Genomic DNA, 19,731 nt, shown 5'->3' with positions numbered 1-19,731 from the left:
GGGCTCTTCTCCTGCTGGAGTGGTGCCACAGCTGAACAGTAACTAAATAAAGCTCTCAGCCTTCACCTGGGAAGCTTTCCTTGCGATTTAAAAGGGGAAATTTGAGGCAGTGATGGAAAAGTAGTCACTTGAAGTGATCTGTGGGAGAGAGGCTTTTAATGGAGTGGGGTGGCAGGTTTGTGGCCCGCAGCAGAGCCAGCAGGCGGGAAATGGGGCACAGGTGGTGAGCAAAAGGGCAGGGCCCTTCCCCTCATGTCCCTGCCTTCATGCTCATCTCCACTAAACACAGCACCAAATGAAGCCATTTCTTCCTTTGTGTATTTACTCCTGTGGTGCATAGGCCGGCCCCACTGGGGCACCAAGTGGAGCAGCTTCAGTGTGCACACATCTTTCTAAGCGACATTAAGTTCAAGAAGGAGGAATTTACTTTTGTAGGAGCATAGTAGATCAAAAGAGCAAGAAAATTTACATCTGGAGAAGGCCTCTGGTGAGGTCTGAGTGTGCCATAGGCCACATTTGAGCATGCATTAAAGCCAAACCCTCCGGAAGATTTTCCCCCACAATGTATACCCTGGCTGTACTTAACAAACCCTGCATTCTCAAGAGCTTTGGTGACTGCCACAGACATTTTACTGGAAAGTTTTCTGGGGATGAGAGGAGGGTTTTGCACATGCTAGTGCTGTGGAACCAGTCCTAGTGATTTGTGAGGTTTTTCTTTTGGGAGAATTTTGAGTAGAATTTTATGCTCTGTGGCAGGCCATGATTTCTGTTCGTCCTCCATTCAATCCCTGGGGCCTCTGTCCCTTCCTGATACCCAAATATGATCCTGTCCTTAAGTATACTTCTGATACTTAGGTTTTGTACCTTGCTCTGTATCCACAGATGCATGTAAGGCTACAAAGGTACAGAAGGTACTTTAGGTCAAAATCCATCTGCAAAACCACCTTTTTGCATTTCCTCCTTTTTAACCTGTCACACCATACCTGTAGTTCAGGCTCCTATTCGTGCATTTTCAGCAGAAAACTTCGAAAAATATGTAATGCAATTTGCAGAGGTCTCTGGTGCAAAGCTCTTGGGTATTCATGCTCACAAAGAATAGATGGGGTCAAGTTTTGAACTGGATACTGTTGTCATTGTTTTGGAGATGGCTGCCTGTGGATTTGAGGGGAAGTATTTTATTTTGGTTGGATACCTGTAATAGTTTGAATTATAGCGGTATTTAGCCAAAGAGTGTAGGTAAAATAGAAGAAATATAAATCAAAACTTGTGGAGTTGTTGCCACATTACGGATACAAAATAGACAGAAACAAAAATGTAAGATCTGTCATTCATTTTGTTCAACAATAAGACCAAACAGTTGGGTTTTTCAGCTCAGAGCTGTGAGCAGAAAGAAAGATTTTCTGTTGCCTGGAGGGTTTTCAAGCTTTCTTAGAGTTGACTTCTAGGGAAATGAACTTTTATTTTTTTCATGAAACAAGCTCAGAGTGGACAGATTCAGTCAGCTGCATACCTTCTTTCAGTGAGTTCATTCCACTTCACTATAAAGTGTTTGTGCTTATTCTTTAAAAGGGCAGTTGAAAGATGCCACCGAGATTAGCACCGAGGAACTCGCAAAGCCCTTCTTTTTGATCTTTGAGTTCTGAAGTAAATATGTCAGGCATGAAAAAAAGTGTTTAAATGTAATTCTAGAGATGGGCCATGAATTCTGATGCAGACTTTGAATTTATTGACACCAGACCACAAATTTCAGGACGTTCAAATTTGGCCTTTGAGCAGTTACGGAGGGAAGGCATCTCACATTTTTACGTACACATTTATACGTACATGTTTAATTGTCTTTATTTTCCCTCTTCAAAGGCACAAAAGTGTACATCTGGAAATTTAGCTGAGGTCTTCCTATAACCCCTCTGTTAAAAAGTCCATTAAAAGTAATAATTTGAATTTATGGGCAGATGACTTTGTTAATCATGTTGTTTGTTGAGGCATCAGAAGAATATTAGAAGACTTGTACCCAAATATCACAACTGAGATGGCAAAAATCTTCATACAGCTTACAGGGCTTTTGTTCTGAAGTATGCCAGGCTTCGATAGCAATAAAACAGTCCTGTGAGCAACACTGTAGATTTGCCCCCCTATTTTTTTTAAGGCTGATGAGATGATGCTTTGATTTGTACAAACACACACCACACGTGTGGATATAAATGTATGCGCAAGAGTTTAAGAACAGCCCTCCCCTGTTCTACACTTTACAGAGTCATTTTTCTCAGAACTGTCTGCCAAACGGAACTGGACAGTGCCCTGTTTTTAGCTAACTCTGTGGAAACTACAGCATGTCAGTCCTTACCAGATGTTACTTGCACAACTCATTTCCACACTGTTTTTCTGCTCTGCATATCTCTATCTTCTGCCCCTTGGGTGCCATGATGCCAGGAGCCTTTTTTTAGTCTGTTCAGGGACAGGTAATGGGTCCTAGCATTAATTCTTTTCTTGCCTTTCATCACATGATTTAGCGGCTCTACAAATGACAAGATTTGTAAACCAGGAGTTGTTTACAAGCTTGTCTGAGGAATCCAAACAAGTAAATTCAGACTTCTTTCAATACCATCCCCGTGTCCTATGCACTGTCTTAAGTTCTCAAGCCAAATTCTTGTTATACCTAGGGAGAAAAAAATTTAAAGGCTTAATTTTACGTGTTTTATTTCTTTTTTTCTCCTGCCTGTTCACAATGATTCATTAATAATTCATGGCAAAAACCCTATGAAATGGCAGAATGGAACAAAATGTAGGCAATGTAGCCTTTCTTTGTAAAGGGACATTTGTTGAGCTCTTGCAGTGCTGTGTTCAATTCTGTAATGCTTGTTGTAGAGTAAGTGCTTTCTATCTTAACCCTTCCAAGCAAAATTCCTAATCAGTGAAGTAACAACTTAATGATCACATTCCTTCTGGTTTTTTATGTGTGCTAGATGGGAAGGATATACAAAGTACAGAAAGCTATCTGCAAAATATATTTATTTTTTTCCTCTGTGTGTCCTTCTTAAGTAAGACTACGTGGATAAAAAGCCAAAGTGAAGTTATAAAGGAGGTTCACTAGCAGCTTAAAAGGGACAAGAATTTGATGTACAAATGAATGTTCATGTGAGGAATGTTTTTGACAGCCATTTTTTGTTTTTCACACAAACTTGAATTGTGACTAGCATGATGAGTAAACCCATATGCAAGGGGAAAAAATGCATTAAAAATTACTTCATAACTATTTCCAAATTCTAACCAAACTCCCTTTAAAAAAGAAAGAAAAGTTCTTTTTGCATAATTGCAGACAACCATCAAATCCTCCTCCCCTTTTCCAACTCATCATGTATTTGAGTGTTTATATTATACGTAGAAATGTAAGATGCATCAGCTATTCTGGCAAGGTAACAGAGAACTTTTTAGGCTGGCATGAATAGAAGATACAACTTCTTAAAAATACTTAAAATGTGTATTCTGCTAAAGGTATCTACTTTGTCTGTGTGCATGCTAACCTCGTAAGTGTATTGTTGATTTTTCACTCTTCTGCGGACTTCGGTCAACAGATAAATTCAAGTTTTGCTGCTGATTTTTTTAGTGTTAAGAAAACAATTTATGCTATTCCAGAGCCTGTGAGAAGCTGAAATTTTGCAGATTTTTCTGATTTGTGCTGTTGTATAAGGTAATATTTTGAGACTGGGACTGAATACTGTTTTCTTAATTAAATTACGCTCTGGTCCTATAAATAATACATAGCATATTTAGCTTTTAAAGTGTGACAGTCCAAGTCAGATTTTTTTCAGGAAAGTAATGAAGACATTTATCTCCACTTTGCCTTTTGATTTATAACTTCATATATAACAGGTAAAATGTGCAGGCAAATGAAAATCTTGGTTTGCAGTTCTTCGATCTTCTCAGCCAAAGGTACAGGTCTCAGAAGACAGTGGAATGCTTCTGTTCAGCCCCAAACAGTGGACACATCCATCTTTGTGGAAGTTAGACTTCTTTCAGTCCTTTGGCAATATAACTATGAAAAATAGAAGTAAAACCAGCTAGCTGCTAAGCCTCAGAGGTCACAAGCACTGGTGTCTGTGCTAGTTCTGCTTAAGGGATAGAAGCCACCTCAATTTTTGAACCATGTAGATTGGAAATACTTGAAGTCCTACAAGTTCCCTAGGAATAAAACAGTAAGCCCTTTGTGTATTTTGTTCTCAATCCGTCGTTGTACGTCTGTTGAGTTTTACAATGACAGCAAGTTTGGAATTTTCCACCTTTCTCTGCTTTTGGTATACGAGAGTATGTTAAACATGTACTTGTGGAGCCTGATGCTCCTCGCACTGTCTGGTCTATTTCTTTTGTAAGATGCATCTGTAGTGGAAACTTCACCTCTATCCTGACTCTTTCTGAGTAGCAGGCCATTCTTTTCAGTTTTTTATATTTTTAAGTGAAGGAGAAACCATAATGATAACACAAGTCTGAAAACTCAGACAACGCGGAGGTGAAATATATTCCGAATTAGAATTTGATGGAAGCTGACAAGGGAGAAAGGTTGGAAAATTTTCAACAAAGGATAGAATAAATAGCAGCAGGACATACTGAATAAGCCTAGAGAGTGGCCAGTTGTCAATACTTGTGGGCTGTTTTGTCTGGGTTTTTTTAGGAAATCTCACGGTATATGATTTATGAACAATTCAAGCTGTCGTCTCAGGTGAAAATCTTAACTTTCACTGCAAATAAACTTTTCTAGTTTCCTAGTAAAGTTTTCTATCTCGTAAAGTTAACCTTGAAAATGCAAGCCTGCATGGCTTCAGGAACAATAAAAGAGCAAACTAGCTATATAATTTGTCACTTCTAATTTTTTTTTTTTTTTTTTTTTTTGGACAATTGCTATTTTGGCAGAGCGATAGCATGCTGCAATGCTCAATGGTTGCAAACACTAAAAATAGTTTCCTCATCAAAAAAAAAAGCACATGAAACATTTTGAACCACGGAACACTTAAAGAAGGTTGCCTAAGACCCCCCAAGTTTATATAACAAAAATAAATTAATAGATTTTATTATTTAAATCGGAATAATGGTTTGAAGCACTTTTCTAATGGGATAAGATGCAACACGCAGGAAATTAATCAGAGAATACTAATTTGGGTGGTGTTTTATTTCAAGTAAGTGTACGCTGGCCACTGAATAAAGACCTTTGTAACTAAAAACCCCTTTTTCTGGCTGTTCATCCAAATTTCATACTGAGTTTGTTCCAGCCAAGAGCATGGGTGTTTTGCATTCATTTCACTTAGAGTGTTGCTGTCATCTGCATGATAGCCAAACTTGAAATAAACGGAGCCAAGTATTTATAAAGTGCTTCCCAAATAATAAAAGCACCAGTGTGTGTTGTAAATTCATTCCAATTCCCCATGGTGTACATCTCCTCACAAAGCAAACTGAGGCTTAGGGGAAACAGAACAGAAAAATCTCCAGTTAGTGACCACTGGATGGGTGGGAGCAAATTGAGGCTCTTTGCGTGGGCATGTGGGTTTTGGAGCAGGGCCCAAACTAATTGGATACTTTGTTTTCAAAACACTTATTTTGAATTAGTTCATATAGAAATTCAGCTCAAACTAAGACTGAACATCCAGTACTTTACTTCAGATCAATCTAAAGCAAGAGTTTGGTATAGTCTGACAATGTCACTTTTTAAATACTCTCGGCAAACATCATTTCAGTCAGGGAGATAAGCTTCCTGATGGTCGATACCATGGATTCCTAATTATCAAATGTTCATTTTGTCACTCAGAAATAACTGAAGTTTTGAATGGCTCCTTTAAAAAATATATATAAACTGGATTCCTGAGCTGGGATCTTGCAGCTCACTATTAATACAGCAGAATTTTAAACCTTTGCAAGGAAAAATTGTGATGCATATCGTATTGTATAGCGTAGCCATAAAAGTACTACAACATTTGGTTGTTTCTTTAGTTGCATATCAGCAAGCTTCAGTCAGGAAACCCCATATCAAGTCTTTGGGAGCAGAAATAATTTCTGTGTTTATCCACTGTGTGTTGTTGCCATTTATGTTGTTTCCCATCCAGCCATGTGAAGCCAACTCCAGGAAAGAAAGTCTTACCGGAATTATTTGGAGTCCTCTCACTCTCTTTTCCTCTTTGTTTTTCTCTCCATGATGCAAAGTTGAACAATGTCATCACTTTGGGCTTTTATGTAAGTAAGGTAATTTCAGCAGCACTTTGTTCAAGCATGCAGGTGCATTTCTGGAGGTGGCAAAAATAAAATAACATCTTACAAGTTGGATTAATAATCATTTTCTAAGGGAAGAAAGATGGGATACAGAGAGAGAGAAATACTCTTATTGTTGATAACTTCTAAAAAAAGTCTATACTATAGACAGTTTCTAAGAAGCAAACAAATAATTCTGTGAATTACTACAAGAATAGTTGCTCTGTTCATAAAATGTCATCCATATAGCAAATTAGTATCTTTGGATAATTTTGGAAAGAATGCTGTTTAAATTCTACACATTTTATAACAACTTGCTGCTAATTTTCAGGATTCATTTGTTGTTTTATGTTATTTTATGATTCGTTGCCTAGAGGCAAAATAGCTGAGTTAGTGTCCACAGGGGAAGTCATTCCGACAGACTCAGTCATTATAGACTAGAAACTCTTAAGGCAATTTGTAATAAAAAGATTTTCAAGAGAAGTGTATGGAAGCAGTGCTGTACGAGGCAATGTAAGTATACATTTTTCTGTTTGACTTTTTTATTATGACTTTTAATTTTCATATTTCTCAGGAAATGGAAAAATCCTTGCTATTAATACTGGTTCAGCACTTAATAGTCTGTTGGAATTTGAGGAGATACAAATGCAACACAACCAAAGTAACCCATGTGATAATTAACCAGAGGCTTACACTAGGGATAGATTTGACTTCATGCTTTTTTCTTTCCTGCATTTTTTTCCCCCTCATTTATCTGTCACATCTTCATTACTAAAGTGCTTCTGGTTCTTTCAGTCTCTTTCAGGACATGGAAATTCTCTGCCTAAATATTTTTGAGGGGTTTCGCTGATGAGTGGAGTAGGAGAACGAAGTATTTGCAGGTGGTAATCTCAGAATTAGTGAAAGCAAATGAGGAAACCTTTCAGAGAAGGAAAGGCAAATCACTATACCCCATCACTAGTTGCCTAATTTTTAACTTCTTGAAACTATTGATCTTTTAAATGTAAAACTGAGCATTCATGTGTTATGAGCATAACTGTAGCCAGCAAGCCAGAGAAGATAAACAAGGTTAAGCTGCCTGGATTTCAAGCAGAAGGTCAAACACCGTTCCAGTTACGTTAAAAAATGAGCCTCTAATATATGCCAGAAAGGCTTTCTAGAATTAACCCTCTCAGAATACGCATCTAAAAAGGAAAGAAAAGAAATCTCTAGATCTCTTTGGATAGAATTAGTTTTAATTATTCATTCAGTAGGACCCATTCTCATTTTTATTGGAGCAGGGAGGTGATGGGAGCTTCGCCTACCCACACCCCATGCTCTAGATGAGCAGAGTGGTGCAGGGAATGCTGATTCCCGGTGGCACAGTCCTGCATCCTGCTCCATTTGGGTCATGGCACAGATGGGTGGCCGTTCACTGCTGATGAGCTCTAAAATGCCCTTGTTTGAAAGCCCAAACCATCCCAAATTTTGGCAGATGGCCCCTATTTTCTGCATCAGGCTCAGTGCAGTTTGCTGACAATCTGTTATTTCTTTTTCTCCAGAAAATTATTCCTAATTTTATTGAAAATAGCACAACATTGTCCATTTTTTTTTTTTTAATACAGCAAGTTTGCAAGAGAACTTACAGTAATTTTTTTGAGGCTGTCTCGATTTGATCTAAGATTCTGATGAAGACTCTTTGTAACTTCAAAATGATGGTCTGCCCACAAAAGTCTGGAAAGAACTACAGATCTTCAACAGTTTTGCTGTTCTTTTTCCAAAATGGTTTGCCTAAAAATATAATGAAATATTCAATGTTGTGCCAACTGGGGTCATTAATTGACTTTCTTTTTAATTTCCAAAGTGTGATCCATTCAGATCACATCTCCGAGTTTCTCCTTGACTCAAATGTTAAAAAACCCAAAATTCTCTCACAAAATTACTTCTCTCTAGGAGAAGCAACTTTAATTTACCTTGTTTTGAATTCTCTCTTAAATTTCAGATGTCTCTACTATTAATGTGAACTAGGTAGAACTGTTTTTTTTCTTCTCCTGTCTATTCATGCAGCTAAATTAATCTCTTTTTTTCCTAATAATTCAGATGCTATTTCGCTACTTGACTCAAAACTCAGCAGCACTATAATGCATTTGTCGCTGCTGTTAGCTACGTCTCTCCTGATGGAAAAGCAGCACTGCTTATTTTCAGGCTTGAGACTTTTTTTTTCTTTTTATAACTCTCTTAAAGAAGTTACAGATATGAACCTTCAGCCCTATCTTGTTGTAACATCTTTTCCAAAGTGTTCTTCTCTGATTTTATCTTTCTCAGCTGCAGAGAAGTAGCTAACAGGTTTGCCCCCTTTCTCTCTTGCTCTTCTTTTTACATCCTGAGCCAAATGTCTATTTGTTAGACATAATGGTTGTAGTAGAACAAATATCAGGTTTAAAACAGAGCTTAAAGGGAAGCAACTTTCTGCAAAATTTTGAAATATTTTAATATTCTCCCCCCTGCTATCCTCGCCCTTATTTTCCATTGGGGTAATCCAAACCCAATCCGAAGTATTTTTGTGAGACGGCAAAAAGTCAGTGAGCAGTTTGTGTTCTGCATTTGGGAAGAGGGAAATGCAGATTCAGTTCCTAATTCTGAATGATTTGGAGCAGGAGCTTGAATGGGACTCCCACATGCTAAGCCATTTGAGAGACTTGCTGATTTTGGTGAGAAATTCTAATGGAGTCTAGAAAGATTCCTCAGTTAATGAGCCATTAGAATTTCTCCCGGGAAATATTCCTGATGAGCTTGATAAACCTATGAAAAAAAAAAAAAATTTAAATTTCAGCCTCAGTTGTACTATTTTACAGAATCAATTTAATCCTTTGCAATCAGTTAATGGGGTATGTGTATCTAAGAGCTTCTCCATCCACCCTGGCAAAAATTATTGTGCTCTCTTTAGTAGCAACTGTGTTCCAGCACGACCAGAATCACTGAGCAGGCTCCTGCGTGTGAGAGTCTCTGCAAAACGCTGCACAGAGGTGGGGCTGTTCCCTCATGCCTGGGTATATAAAAATAGAATTAACATGAGGTCTGGCAATATATGCTTATATATGGATGGTTCTGCCACTGCTGAAACCACATCTAATTATACAGGCCTGGAAGATTTGGAAGAAGGCTACCAAATCTTAAAGATACACGGGGATGTGAGGGATTCAGCAACACGAAGTGCAATCAGCAGAGGCAATCTGAGAAAGCCCAGCACATGTGCTGACCTTTCCTGAACAGAAGGATTATCTGGAGCCTGAAAGGAGGGCTTCAGGTATTCAAAAAGATCTGGCAAGCAGCATCACCTCTAGATGTGCTGTAACTGTAATGTGGAGATGGTAATTAATTTCTGTTGAACTTTCCCCTTCTAATTAGTTCACGGCAGTGTTTTAATAAATGCCACTTATTTAAGCATAGCTAATTTAAAACTAATTTGGCTATCTTGCTTAGGCAGCTGCCCAGTGGTGTCAGCAGGAGTTTTGCTTCAGACAAACTGCTTGGGCATTTACCCAGCTGCTCAGCCAGACTTTTGCAGCTCACACAAAGATCTGTGCTGAAGGGAAGGTGCTGTTATCAGATAATTGGAAACCAATTTACTGATGTTTTTGTGAGCTGCTGCCTCCTCCATAAAGACTGCAGTATATGCCAACGATTTGGAATGGAGAAAGTTTCTCATTCTGTGCCTTTGGATTCAGTGGGGTCTTCACCTCTTTTGATGATTTAGGGTCGTAGTGTAATAAAAACATGGCAGTGTTCAGCCTCACCATACTTAGAAGGTATCTTATACACAAGGAAATGAGTGCCTATAAGTAGTTATATTATCTGGCATTTATTTGTGAATTTGCATATATAAATGATTTTACAAAGCAGTTTTAATGAGAGCTCCAGTTAAAAAAGGTATAATTGCTAAAGCAGGTTTGTTTTGAGGTTTTCATCTTTCTTTAACTCCTCATTATCTTATTTTGTTGTAGTTCTGATTACTTTTAAGTATCTTCTGGTGCTTTTTAATCCATCTGATTAGGAAGATGGCTATTAAGATACTAAGAAAAATCAGTATGAATGAAATGTAACATTTTTAAATCGGGCAGTTTGAACTTTGGGATCTTTTTTGAAGGATTTGTAGATAATTCTGACAATTCCAATCATCCTCAATGGTCTTTCTCCCCTTAGTGAAACAGTGCTGGTTTTTAGATAAAGCGAGAAAATGGGAAAATGGGGTTGTGGGTTTTGTATTTTCGCTTGCGGTTGATGATTTACTCTGCAACCTTTAGAAAACCACTGGAATGTGTGTAGGCTTTCCAATAAACTGGAACTGGATCAATCAATTCCAGTTTAATCGAAATGGGCCACACTGTTGCCTTTTTTTGTTAACTGTGCATTACTTATCTGGTTGCCAACACACAAATAACACTTAGAAAGTGTTAAAACATGAGGTCCTGAAGACCCTATATGGTATTTTAGAATTTGATTAATCAATACAGAGGTTTATTTGCCTATTTCATGATGGTGTTTTGAAAGCTGAGATCTATCAAGTATCCTTTAGATCCTCCAATGCAATGTTTTATATATATAGTAAGTAAGAAAATCATATATAGAAAACTAAAATAGTGCCTGCATTTAATTTGCTGCTACATCCACACACACAGTGACACTTCCTGCTTATGGGACAACACTTTCCCTTCCCACTGTTTAAAAAGCCTTTGTAATTCAAGACTCGAATGGATGAGAGTAACAAAAAAGTAAAGATCAGTTATGGGTGTGCTGTTAGCCTTCCTCAAGTGGGGATAGAGAGGAAAAAATAATGCCTCTGTGTTATTTCACACATACAAAGCATCTGTAGCTCTTTAGGAAATATGCTCTAGAGCCAAAGAACATTTATAGCCCTCCACACAACACACACATCTGTCATAGCTCTTAACGTGATGGTGTTTAGCCTGGTTGGCAACTGAATGTTGTTGTTTAGAGACAGCCTTACTGGGATAGCAAAAATACAAAACCAATGATTCTAGCTACCTCTTACTCCTACAGGAACACCTGTGCTAAGACCTGATGATTGTGATGTCCATATATCTCATTTAGGCTAATTAAAATCTGTGATATTTTGAATGGGAGTAGTTCTTGCTATTTCAGCAGGTGTTGAAGCTCCACTGTCAGCTGTCTGTCTGCCTCCCCCTGCATGCTGCTTTTCTCCCAGGTAGCTCCTGGCTGCTGAGGATTGCCCTGTGCATTAACTATTAACCAGGCATCAAGGCAAGGCCCTCCTTTGAGGGTTGAGTGCAGTTTATGTGCTCAGTGTATGCAGACTCTGTTGAGTCAGGCACCCAACAGAGCACCTTGGTCTTGAACTCCTTCCTCTCGGGCTGCTGAGAAGGGAAGTTGCCTGAGGGGAGCTGTATTTCAGCAGAGCTCTTGTTCTGCCTGCTTCGGCTTATCCAGGGTAATACCTGTAATGGGGCTTGGAAAATGCTCCATACCTGGCACTTAGCTATTTTCTGTGTCATGTGTGTGAACCAGACAGGCGTGAGCTTGACTGAAAGCTACTCCAGATTTTCTTTTTTTCCCCAAGCCTTTCAGTCTTGGGGTCTTGAGCTGAGAAGAAAAAGTGTGAAGTATTTGGTGATAGAGCCCTTAAGTCAAGTGGCAGTTTGAATGGAGTTTACATATAATTAGTCAAAACATTGCCTCTTCAACATCTGTTTGTAGCATGTAAAAGGACACCCACTTGAGTATTCATGGAGGGGATGATTGCTGCCTAAAATACACTGGGGGAGAGAAGATGAAAAAAAGCTATAAACTGATTGCTGAATTACTTCAGGAGGACAACAAGAAGAATTTACACTATCCAAATAGCTTTGGCACAGGGCAAAGTGGGTAAAACCCAAGTCCTTACTTGGGAACAGTTTGCCGAGTTTATGGAATGGACTTTTTCAGATGGTTGGCTGTAGGAGGCCAAGTCTGCCAGGGAGACCTTCCTCAGCCCTAATCTGTTCTAATTTATGCATTTGAGAGGTTTGATAATCCCATTACAGAAGTGTTTATGTTAATTTAATGGCTAAGTTCACATGTGCTCTTTGGTATATCAGCATGAAAATGTGCTCCACGTCTATTCTTGAAACCATTTTTAAATGTACATTTCACGAAGATCAAAGATGATCTTCAGCATTTGTTTACTGCACCCTGCAGATGTATTAAAATTATAAAATCTATTGATCATCTTTCATCTTTTATCAGATAAACAGCAGTTTTCTGTGAGTATGTGAAGTTCTACTATTAGATACATGCAGTCCAAGGTGGAGGGAATAATGTTTTCTCAGCAGGTGCCAGGAATAATGGAATACTTCTTTTTTTAATCTTGGCATTACTGTTTCAAAGGCAGTGAGGGCTATTGCTGCTGGGACCTCCTCTGTCCTACTTCTTCCCTTTTTACTACCTGGATTTTGTGCTTTCTAATCAAATGGTGTGGGTATGTCTTCCTAGTTATTTACCTCCCCACCATCTGAGATTTATTGTGATATCTGTAATAGTAAATGGTTTGAAAGATGCAAACAGAAGTTGGGAAATCCAGAAATGCGAATTCATAAATATCTTCTTAATTTCATTCTATTTGACTTTCTCTGGCCATGCTACTTGTATATCCCTGGATGTTCTCCTACACACACGCTTCCTATATAAGAAAAAAAGGCTTTGTGTGTGTGCCTGTCACCTTTTAGAATTGCATTATTGGAACTTAAGAGCTGGCAAATTTCCTGTCTTTAAAATATTGAATTTGTTGAATGACAGGAGTAACACCTTTGATATTATTTGAGAGATATACAGCCTTCCTGCTATAAGAAAGATTTGGTTAAAACTGCTACTGCTTCAAGAGCATTTAAAACTGTGAGTGGAGAAAGGAATAGTACAGATCCTTTTAATGGAATTGTGAGGTGCAAGTTGGTTCCCCCTCCCTGTGTAATCCTTTCATGTAGAGGGTCTCTGAACTGTCAGTAGTGTGGGAAAAGCAATGGTAGTTGCAACTGAATTTAAAGAAAGGGCTTTTCAGCAGCCGTCTTGCTCAGGTTCATCAAACAACGATAGACATGAATACGTTTAATTCCTGAATTTTTGTTGCTGATGACCTTCTTAGCCAGCTTACAGGTATGAACATAATGCAGTTCTGTGACACGCAGGTTCTAAAATTTACATCAAACCCCAGTTTTCTGAATAAATGGTCTGAAGTTTCTGGCATGGCAGTAAAACTGCCTGTGCAGTTACCACTGAATACAGACAGCTTGCCTGTTGAACTCGAAATTTAAGAAAGAACATAATGTTGTATTTAGATAATACTTCAATAAAATGTCTGAGTTCATGACAGGAGATATCTAGAGAGCTGATGACAGCCATGGCAGTTCTGTCAGCTCCAGAAAGGTGTTGTGATGGCTTGTTCTCTTAGGGGAGAAAGAAGTCAGGACAACAAACCATTAAACCAGCACCATACATCTAGGAGGCTGTGTGTATGAGAGTGAGACATACTGGAGTACAAGGAGCAGACAACTCCAACTCTTTGTGCCCTCTCATAAAGGAAGAGTAGGGGTGATGCTCTGCTATAAGGAAATAGACCTTTGATGTGTCTTTTTTGGTCAGAGAGGCCTGTTTGTGTTGCTTATCCCAAGGTGTAGGTCATTGCCTCAGTCACGTTCCTTCTTCTCCAAGTGAAGTACTGCTGGTGGGTGGATTGTGTGAACTCATGGGAGGACAGAGGCCTCATAACGCTGTTCAGTGTGTGAGACGTCACCTCCACACCTAGCATTGCGTATCAAAAAGTAGCTGTGTGACTGCTGAAATTAGTCTAGGTTGGCTACACCAAGCTTTTGACCCTTATCAGCACCTCAACAGGTATCAGTGTTGCAGTATGAATGGAACATCTCCTGAAAGCATCACCATAAATGAACTCTTGTGAAAGAGACAGAGAGAAGCCATGGTGCAAATTAGTTAAGCTATACTAAAATTAGCTTCTTGATAGTTGACATTACAGGGAGTCTAACACGTTTCGGTCTTGCAATGCAGACAGGACTGTGATTTGTGTCTTTACCTTATCCCTGAATTATGTGATAGCCTTTGGTTTTGGCTGGGCTGTAACGTGATTTGGGAATGTGGCTTGACCATCTACATTGCAGAATAAATGATGTTCCCAGCATGTTTGAACAATTAATCTGATGAATACCTTTCCTTCCCCCAGTAAAGGCTATTTTTAATCTTTTAATGAATCAGCACTTACTACTCATCTCATTGCTTTCATTAATCTAATGATTTCCTAGAAATTGGAAATACTTCATAACCTGTAATAGGTCCTCACACTCCTCTCCTGAAGTAGTATGTTCTTGTAATTTCTATTCTAATGGGGTAAATCAATGTGCAGAATGGCTAATTGTCTTTCAGAAAGTCTCTGTCAAAGCCAGCAACAGAACTCCCAATTGCTGTAACCATTAAATATGGTATCTTTCCAAGTTTGAATTCATGATGATCTAATAGAATGGCAAACTAGACCAGAGCAGGCAAAAAACTATGTAAAAGTATATTTCAGGAGCTTTGTTCATGAGCTTTCAGCTAAAGCAAGGGGAAGTTGTTTCATGTTGCTGGTTTTGCACAAAAACTGCTATATAAGTAGAAACTCATATTACGATAAGTAGCTCCACACAAGCCACTGCAACAAGAATGAAAAGGAGTGGAAGATAAATGCAGTGCTGAAGCATGTAGTAGATGAGTTGTAAGATACTCTACATACCTTTACAACCACCAAATCGAAAGAGATTTAAAAATCATCAACCAAAGCCAACCTGATTGACAGCAAATGAGTATCATGTTGAGCAGGGAAAAGCCCAGACACAGCAGTATGACACAGAATTTGGTTAAAAATCCATTTGGTGACTCATAATAGGATGCTGGCAAAGCTGAAATTTTACTAAATAGTAGAGTCCAAAATGACACGTGCAATGAAGATAAGGAGTAAATGAGATACATCAGTGAGGATTTAGGTTAAGACAGAAAGGGCTTGGAAAGGGAAGTCTTAACTGATATTAGATACAAGGTTTGATTCTGGTTGTTAAAATGATACTCTCAATGATACTATCCTTGTTACTGGGAATGCTGTAGATGTGCTGGAAACCACAAGGCAGCAGCATTTTGCTTAAGCAACCATCTATTGGGTGAAAACAGCAAAGTTGGCTTTACCTTGAAGGAGCTGGACGTGAGCAGCCGGTCGGGCTCTGGTCCCGCCGCCATGGCGCAGCGCCGGGCGCGGGGCCGTGAGGGCGGCACGGGGTTTCCGCAGCCCCTGCTCAGCCTCGCTCCCATTGGCTGCTCTGTGCTCCCTGCGCGGGAAGGGCCCTCGGGCCGGCACTGGGAGAGTTCCTGGGCAGAGCCCCGGCCGCGGCTGGGGAAATGAGCAGCGCTCAAACACCTACCGACAGTCCCTCCCTAGAGATTGCCTTCCCACCGGACTCCTGCTTTGGTATAGGCGTGTTACAGTATCCCTGCTGTAACAATAGCTGACATTTGAAGGGGAACAAGATGAAAATAACCTCCAAAAGAACCCACCATGGATGTGTTGTTCTGTAGTAAACTGACAGAAGGGTGTTATGGCCAGAAGGGAAATCTTGCTTTGAGTCTGTTTTTCCCTTGAAAAGGCAATACTACAACTGCTGCATTAAATAGGAAGTTTCAGTGGAGAAAGTGCATCCATCGACCTTCATGATTTGTTTCTTATTTCTAGCAACATTTTATAAAGAAATACTTTTGTTGTTGTTGTTTCCAAGCAAAGTACATATGAAAATCAGGAATAAGGTCTTGAGTTCCCAGGGGATTGCTGTGAGACTGGACAGTGTGTCTGCATCAACCCAGATGTCTGTCCTGGGATTACTGCTGGCTAGGCAACCCTCAGGTGGGCTGCTACTGATCTTAGCAAAGCAGTAGGATGATGAACATTTGACTACCTCAAAATGTTGGTATCTGTAACTGGAAAGGTATGTAAATTTAAAATAGCAGGGGTTTTCCAAGGTGTTGAAAAGGAATGGGGAGAGTGGGTGGCAGAGGAGCTACCATAAATTTTCTCCAGATACAGAGGCTGAAGATGTTTTGAATTCTTCCCCTTTAGACCTGCCTTAAGCTGAGGACCAGAATCAGAGGGGCTTTCAGGAAAGCCGTGTGTGGGTGTAGAAAATGAAAGCATGGTAAGGCCACAGTCTTCAAACTCATGCAGGGAGTAAGTTCAATAATGTCGTGGGGTCTGAGGTTGTGATGTTAATTTTACTCTTGTACAGGAAAACCATGGTGCCTCTCACATTGCTGGTCATCGCATGATACTGTCACATGGCTTTCCCATTTGTGGTGCTTCTGGATCCAGGGCTGTCGCTCATCTGCCACATGAATGTCAAATGGCCATTGCCCGTTTCTGTGCCTATACCCCTTTGTTGCTTGTTTACTTGGGTTCTGATTGTGTTGCACCTTGTACAGTGTATTAATTAATGCACTAATTGAAGCTAGGATTAACCAGAAACACAAGTCTTTGCAGGTCTGAGGTACATGCAGCCTTTTGAGGACAGCTGCTATATTGAAGCAGGTGCACGGGTAACGCCATAAACAGTATCATCTAAAACTGCAGTGATTGATAGCTGGATCTCAAGACTATTTAATGATTTACAACGGCAATCAAGTTCTGCTGTTATCATTTTATGGGCACTGAACATTCATCAGTGAGAAACACAACCCTTATAGCAAAGCAGGTTGCTATTGGGAGTTTCACATGGAGGTCAACTGGATAGCTGAGTACCTCTGTCAAAAGCCTCTGGGTGATTTAAAGTAAGAGAGCTTTGTGGGTTTGGTTTGGGTTTTTTGTTTAAAATTTTCTGTCCATCTCCAGAGACAGTGGTGTTTTCTCACAAGAGCATCTTAGAGACTGTGTCTCTTCCACTGCTGACTTGTTTAGGGTCACAGAGGTGCTTCAACACCGAGACCGTGACTCCTTTTGTTTTCAATGTTTCTGTGCGCTCCTTCTGAAATGCGCAAGTGTCGGGCTGCTTTCCCCTCAACTCAGCAGAAAATGCTAGCACTGCTGATCTCTGTGACAGAGCAACGGGTGACAAACTGCCTTGTCATTTCAATCAAAGCCACCCACACTTGTCATTAGGTTTATCCAGGGTTAAACTGTTCATTACGCGCCAGCCTGGCTGCCAGGGGTGGCTGTTTTTCTTAATCTCGTGTCATAACTGTTGTAGGTCGGAGGCGGGGATGGAGGCACCTGCTGGCTCAAGTGACAGCTTTATTCTGGGAGCTGCAGACTCAGCTGAAAGAGAAAACAAATGGGGACACGTATTAGTGGGCCTGCAGTTCACAGGGACAATGTGTTTTGTCAAATTAAGAGTTTGTTTAAACGAAGTTATACAGCAGTTCTCATCTCCTACTTCCTGTATACCCTAAATTTGGACTTCTGTGGAAACTCTGGTTTTCTATAGGTCTCTTGTATCCTTCTCTCACATTAAACTGCTTTTTAGTGTTGTTGGGGTTTTCTTTTCCTTTTTTTTTGTTAAGAGTCCTTGATGTTTTAATTTTAATATATTCAACAAAATTTGCTACGAATTCTTATTCCAGGCTTTTGGTTAAAAAAAGGCAAACATATAAGAAGAGATGATGTGGACTCAGATAGTGTAACCTATTTCATATTGTAACAGCACCACTCCAAATACATTTTATTTTTATTCTTATTTTTGTCATGTTATGTCTCTGGATTACAAACTTACTTTTCTTCATCTTGGCCTGATAGGGTTAGGGCAATACTGTTCGGTGCCTTATCTCTAGGAAGTGGGAATCTTGTTTTGAGTCTGACACTGACAGGCTTTGCCTACCACTTACTACAGCTAAGTGGAAATAAAGAGTATTTTGAAATTTTTCATTATGTACTGTGCTATTATTTGTAAAAAGCCCACCTGTGCTCCTGAGAGACAGCTACTCCCTGGATAGCTAAAGGAGAAAAGAGTAATTATTCTTATATTTATTTTTATCCCAACCACTGGAAAGAAAATGTCTGCATTTGAGTTATTTTAAGTAAATACTCTATGATGGTTTTTTTTTAATATGATAACATTTACAGGTGCATTAAAACTTTGATTTAATTTTCACAGTATGTTCAAGTACTAGGTATACTGCATGTGTATTTTTTTATAACTTAAACTACCTAAATTCTGGCAATACTGCCAACTATTCATTGCTAATGGATAACTTTAAATGACCCAAATATCCTAAGCAATTTCAATAACCCAAGCTTTAAACCAATATAACTTATTAAAGCATGTTTTCTTATTTCCTCCTGGTTTAATCAACCCTATATAGATGAAGAAGCATTTAAGGTAAATATATATAATTATGTGTTATAGTATCTTTATTATATATCAATTTTATTTTATTTTTAATATAACATCGATATATAAAATACCTCAATATGCTGCATGCTAAAAATAAGTGTATTCTAACAATGTTGAGGCTTTCCAAGAGAATATATAGCATGCATCTCAAACTTGGGCTCTGGGGCAAGTTTTTATTATTATGGCCATTAAAATAAGGAGTTCTTTTCATACAGAAAAGCAACATCAATCGTCTGACCTGCATCTTTCCCTCAGCACTCTGAACAAAAGCTTTTATCAGCAAAGTTTCTCTCTGCTTGCGGGAATGCAGCACAAGTTGACTGGGATAGTTTTTAGGAACTTCCTAAAATTTTTCAGTCAAGTACCTGGTTTGTTCAGATCCCTTTTTTATTAGGCAGAGCAGGTGAATCTTTTGCCTGACACAGTGAGGGACATGGACCTAGACCTTCCATTTGGGATGGATAAGAGCAGTGAGACCTCAATGCTTGCACAGAGTCAAGCCCTCAGTTTTTACCTGGGATTTTGTGGTGGCAGATGGTTTGAGTTTGGTTGGAATTTATTACTGGGTGATTTAAAATGGGAGAGCTTTCCTGTGGGATGTATGTGGAGTGGGGAGAAAGGGTAAGATTAAAAGAAGGGGAGGAGAGAACGAGGCAAATGTTCTGTCAAGGTTAGGCTACTTGCAGAGACAGCCGAGGTGAGAACAAAAGGGAAAGCATCAGAGGGTAAGCAGCAAAGCATAGGGTTAAGGGGAGAATTATAGGTATGATGGCCCAGTAACTTTCCTTTGTATCACCCTTTTCATGTTAGAAATGATCCTGGGAAGCCAAGCTGTGGTTCAGAGGCAAGATGCAATTCAAACACTGCTTTGATTGTGACCCGTAAGGCAAAGGTAGAAATGACCTTCCTAAAGTTTTGCTTACACAGATGAGGACGAGCACAGAATCCTAGAGAGAGCTCTGGATTCATCTCATGAGGGTTGTGGTGGTTGAATCTCACACAGCATGAAGCTGTGATAGCAGTACCTCCCCTGCAGGTGAGTACATAGCTTTGGATAAACATCTACCTTGTTTGTCCATCAGAGCTGTCCACACCA

At 39.4% G+C, this 19,731-nt stretch overlaps 1 protein-coding gene and 1 long non-coding RNA gene across 3 annotated transcripts in view; one reads left to right on the top strand and one right to left on the bottom strand.

The window, feature by feature from the left end:
• CD247 (CD247 molecule) overlaps positions 1-19,731 on the top strand; it is a 51,770-nt gene that overhangs the window by 718 nt on the left and 31,321 nt on the right. The window lies entirely within an intron of this gene.
• Positions 67-19,731, bottom strand: part of LOC121669300 — a 35,458-nt gene continuing 15,793 nt past the window's right edge. Inside the window, exons 2-4 of the long non-coding RNA XR_006017697.1 lie at positions 15,451-17,560; positions 6,125-6,266; positions 67-4,033 (exon numbers count right to left, since the gene is read on the bottom strand). This is a non-coding gene — a long non-coding RNA (uncharacterized LOC121669300). The remainder of the gene's footprint in view (positions 4,034-6,124; positions 6,267-15,450; positions 17,561-19,731) is intronic.

Source organism: Corvus kubaryi, unplaced genomic scaffold, assembly GCF_017639235.1.
Source record: "Corvus kubaryi isolate FWS band 111438036 unplaced genomic scaffold, C.kubaryi_AGA036_p1.0 37391, whole genome shotgun sequence".
NCBI classification, from domain to species: Eukaryota; Metazoa; Chordata; class Aves; order Passeriformes; family Corvidae; genus Corvus; species Corvus kubaryi.
This window is presented reverse-complemented; position numbering and strand designations above follow the sequence as displayed.